Below are 5,858 nucleotides of genomic sequence, written 5' to 3'. Positions count from 1 at the left end.
TACTGTCTAAAGAGTGGAAATCAAATTGTTTTTATTCCTGTATAGATAATGCTGTTTTTATCTGTATTATAGGTATCATACAAGTACAGGCAGATTCAGAAAAAAAATGCAAAAAATTGGATATCAAAATAAAAATCATAATATTGTTATTCCTGAGAACCGGTTCTAATCCAGCGGATATTAATCGGTTTCGAAGACATACTAGAAAAAAATTCTTTCATACAATCATTAATGTTCTGATCATAAATGTATTCAATCAGGGGCGTGCAAAGCGATTCAACTTGGGGGTTTTGAAACCATAGGGCCTTCCAAATTTCAACTGAATTGCAAGGCGTCTATTTCCTCAGGAATCTTAAGGTATAAGACAATGAACGATAAATTGATTTTTGTCCCCGATGATAGTTTATAAAAGTGTCCAAAGTACTTGAGCCAGACAATAACCCTTTTTAAAAGCGAAGCTTTTCTATAATTAGTGTCGGTCCGTCCGTACGTCCGTCCGTAACGGATAGCTTTTTTTTCGCTAATTTAGGCATGTTAGAATTGTCCTGTTGGTTTCAAACTTTGCATGGTGATTCCTGTAGTAGTTAGGTACGATTTAGAAAGCGTAGCAACTCTATAATCATTACCAGAATGTCCGTACGTCCATTTTAAACATGTTGATTTTTTTACTTTTTTAACAACAAATTTTTATATGATCTAATATTCCGAATGATCTGATTTTTGGTATACTGATTCCTGAGACAACAAAGTACAATATTATAAGCGAAGCAACTCTATAATCAAGTCATAAAAATGTAAGTATGTCCATAAACATTATTCTGTATCAAGCAGTTTTTCAACAATTTTACTTAAATTTTGCTTCGACATTTATACATTTATATTCTGATTATTCAGTTCTGACACTATACAAGTGTTAGTGTCCGTTTGTCCTACCGTTTCAGTGCTTCGCTTTTATGGATGTTGTCATCCTTGTTTTTTAATAACCCTGTATAAGTATGTATAATGTATATACTATGTAGTATAATACTAAAAAGAAAACAAATAATAAGATGATGATATCTAGAAAAGGATTCAGAGACAAAAAGTATATGTGTGTGTGTGTGTGTGTGTGCATGTGTGTGTGTATGTGTGTGTGTGTGTGTTTGTTTATGTATACTATTTATAATACTCAACATAAGAAGATAGAAACATTTATATTAGAATATTAATATTAAATAATCCTTCTCAATTGCTTTCAACCTTTTTCATGTTAATATAATACCAAAGAAGTTTTTCCTGGCTATTTTACTTTCCGCGGGAAACTGGTAATAAATCGATGCAATAAATTAATACTCTTTCATTTTTAAATGCTTCCTTTAGCCGTTTAGCCAACAAAAATTTTGACAATTCAAAATAAATGGAATAGTAGCGTTCGCAAAATTCAATAAGTTGTGAGTAATATTCCAGTCAAATGCGAGTATTAGGTCTAACTGTTTTTAAATATGCGTTTAATTATAATATGCATTTGGTCAACATTAAGAACAGTTAGACTTAATAAGTGCATTTGACTGGAAGCTTGCTCACAATTTTACGGATTATTACGTGAGCAATAGATTAAAACACTAGAGGGAGAAAGGGTTATATAACTGTATCTCCCCCATCGAAACCGCCATGTGCAACCTTTCTATCGGTTCATTGAAAATCAACCAATCGCTTGTATTAACACAGCCAAGTAGCAAAAAATAATTTAGAAGCAGACGAAAGAGGTCTTTGAAAAAGGAAGGGAGGTAGTTGTCTGTATATACATCTATACTATAGATCTGTTGCGAGAGCGACTATTCCCTTTTTAAATTCTATCAATGCCGGACTGCAAAAAAAAATCACCATGAAACGGGGAGATAAATATATTGTTAAACAAATATGTTTGTGCATGCACTACTTTCATTATATTTAATAAATATATTTATGTTGTTAATGATAGTTATTAGTTATGGATACTTTAATGGATATAGAATATACGTGGATATTATGACAGGAAAAAAATAATCTTCAATTTACCTTGCGAATATGGACCTTCTTTATGGGTCAATTAGTTCATCCATAAGGAGGGGGGATAAGGTAAAGGTTGTGGATTCGTAGTATCAGTTATTTAGCCAGTTATTTAGCGAGTATCATTTTATCAGAGTACAGGGAAATGTGGTGCAACATCCAAGTAATAATATATCACTTGTATACTTACCTAATTGCACTAATGGGAAACCACAGAGTAACAGCGATAGGATTATCAGAAATTTCTGATTATTCTTGTAAGACAATTTTTGGAAGACAATTATAACTTTCATATGTCTTTCCACTTATTCTTGATTACTCTAAACAACACTAATATTAAGTATCTGTTATATATATGTATGTGTTTTAAGATCTCTGCAACGAATAATCTGCTATTTTTTTGTGTTTCTTGTAAAAGATTTTATCTTATTTATTAATCCGTAGGATTATAATTGGTTCTCATCCACACGAAAAAAAACTATGTCCAGCATCGTATTATATCCAGTTTTCTACGAATATAAAAATGTACAATTATAAAATTAAAAACAGTTTTTTAGCCGGTGCTTTCGGAATCTCGGGGCTAAAAAACTGGTTTTAATTTCGTAATTGTACATTTTATATCCGAAGAAAGCTGTTAATAATACAATGCGAGAAATAACAATTCTCATACGGATATGATTATTATTATGACAAAAACAGGAGGCATAATTATATAACAGCGAACCTTATACATTGATTTTGTGAACTTTGTTTTTAAAAGCGAAGCTCTTCTATAATTAGGGTCGGTCCGTCCGGAACGGATAGCTCTTTTCATTAATTAAGGCATGTTAGAGTTGTCCTATCGATTTGAAACTTTGCAGGGTGATTCCTGTAGTAGTTAGGTACAATTTAAAAAGCGTAGCAACTCTGTAATTAATACCAGAATGTCCGTACGTTCATTTTAAACATGTCGATTTTTAACTTTTAACAACAAATTTGTATGTGATATTATTATCCGATTTATCTGATTTTTGGAGTTCTGATTCCTAATACAACAAAGTACAATTTTATAAGAGAAGCATCTCTATAATCAAGTCCTAAAAATGTAAGTATGTATTGAATCATTATCCTGTATTTCAGCAGTTTTTAACAAATTTACTTACAATTTTTCCGACTTTTATACTTTTACTTACTGATTAAAGAGTTCTGACCTCTACAAGTGCAATTGTTCGTTTTTCCTACCGTTTCAGAGCTTTTTTATGGATGTTGTCATCTTTGTTATCATGCCATCACTAAGAATAAGATTCTAAATCAAGAATTTTACACACAAGATTTTAACAAAACGAAAATATTTTCAATATACTAATATTCCCCCAAAATTTTAAGAAGAATAGATCTTATATGAATAATATATATCTTTCACGAAAAAAAATTATATGAAATCCATGATAAATCATCTTGAACTTTTAACATATTTTATGGAAAAAAAAAACTTTTGGTTCAACCAGCTCAAACTTACTTTTTATCTCCTTTTTTTTGTAAAGTAGCGAAGCTACTCTACTAGTGACCCGGGTCTTCCATAGTGGGACAAAGTGACTCAAAAATCAGCCATGTGACGTCATAAAAATGATGAATATTTAATCTCTTTTTTAGGGGTTTTCTTTCCCACTTCTCCTCTCACCTCCCTCATTTTTATGACGCCTCTTGGCTGTTTTTGAGTTACTTTTCCCCACTACTTTCTTACTCCTATTATGTTTTCTTTCAAGCTCCTTTGGAAGAACCCACACTTGTTAAAAGTTTACCTGTGTTTTACTTTTTAACTTGTAGTAAAGTTTGGGCAATTACCTTCACTTTGTCTCTTTTATAGCCCATTATACTTCTTATTACTGACCAATTTACTCAGATTTTACCTTAAATTAACAATTAAACAAGGATAATAACATCCATAAGTAGCGAAGCACAAAGAATCGTGGATGGGCATGTGTAAAGTAGATTTAAAGTGTATTTTTTAAAATCAAGAATAGATTTATCGGAGAAAATAAATACAAAACCTTGTTTTATTTTGTATGATGACGATATAAAAGATGCTCATAACAATAGGAAAAGTTATTATGATACTCCCAAAAAAGTTTGAAAATTTGATTAAAAACACTAAAGATATGGGGAAATATGTAAAACATATAAAAATAGCCCAAAACCTGCTAAAAGGCAGTCTGACTGCCATGTTTGTTTTCTTAAACAACAGGAAATTTAATTTTTATATCTATAACTAAAAAAATTTTGAAAATCGGAACATAAACACTAAAGATATGGAGAAAAATTAGATAAAATATAAAATTAGCCTAAAATCTGCTAAAAAGGGGTCCGATTGGCATCTTTGTTTTATTCTTAATTATGCTCCATATAAATGGGAATGTTGACTAGAAATTTCAGCCTTTTATCTTAAACAGGAGCTGAGAAAATCACGTTTCCCCTATTCTGTCTCAGACGGATGGACGGACAGACGGACGGACAGACGGACGGACAGACGGACTGACAGACGGTCGGACAGAAGGACGGACATTTCGAATTATATAGTAGTATATACTATATGATAGTATATATGATAACATCCATAAAAGCAAAGCTCTGAAATGGAAGTGTCAGAACTGAATTAGCAGAATATTAATGCTTAAGCTAAACGAAATTGTAAGTAGATTTGTTGCAAAATTGATTAAATACATGATACTGTTTAAGAACATACTTACATATTTAGGACTTGATTATAGAGATGCTTCGTTTATCAGTACTTAAACAAGGATGACAACATCCATAAAAGCGAAGCTCTGAAATGGAAGGACAAACGGACATTAAGACTTGTATAATGTCAGAACTGAATAATCAGAATGCGAATGTATAAGAGTCAAAGCAAAATTGTAAGTAAATTTGTTGAAAAACTGCTTGATACAGGATAATGATTATGGACATACTTACATTTTTAGGACTTGATTATAGAGTTGCTTCGCTTAGAATATTGTACTTTGTTGTCCTAGTAATCAGTATACCAAAAATCAGACCAATCGGATAATTAGGTCACATACAAATTTGTTGTTAAAAATGTAAAAAAATCAACATGTTTAAAATGGACGTACGGACATTCTGGTAATGATTATAGAGTTGCTACGCTTTCTAACTCGTACCTAACTATTACAGGAATCACCATGCAAAATTTGAAATCGATAGGACAATTATAACATGCCTAAATTAACGAAAAAAGCTATTTAAAAAAGTGAAAAAATCAACTTGTTTAAAATGGACGTACGGACATTTTGGTAATGATTATAGAGTTGCTACGCTTTCTAAATCGTACCTTACTATTACAGGAATCACCATGCAAAATTTAAAATCGATAGGACAATTATAACATGCCTAAATTAACGAAAAAAGCTATTTAAAAAAGTAAAAAAATCAACATGTTTAAAATGAACGTACGGACATTTTGGTAATGATTATAGAGTTGCTACGCTTTCTAAATCGTACCTAACTACTAAAGGAATCACCATGCAAAATTTGAAATCGATAGGACAATTCTAACATGTCTAAATTAACGAAAAAAGCTATCCGTTACGGACGGACGGACGGACCGACCATAATTATAGAAAAGCTTCGTTTTTAAAAATCAGTTGAATCGTATAATTTTAACATACAAAACTTTGTTGTCAAAAGTAAAAAAATCAGAATGTTTTAAATGGTACATACAGACTTTCTGGTAACGATTATAGAGTTGCTAAGCTTTTTAAGTCGTACCTAACTGTTATAGGAATCATCATGCAAAGTTTGAAATTGATAATACAATTCTAACCTGTTAAAAT

The sequence above is a fragment of the Acartia tonsa genome, chromosome 4 (genome assembly GCF_053477335.1).
Source record: "Acartia tonsa isolate MP-2025a chromosome 4, ASM5347733v1, whole genome shotgun sequence".
Lineage (NCBI taxonomy): Eukaryota > Metazoa > Arthropoda > Copepoda > Calanoida > Acartiidae > Acartia > Acartia tonsa.
This window is presented reverse-complemented; position numbering follows the sequence as displayed.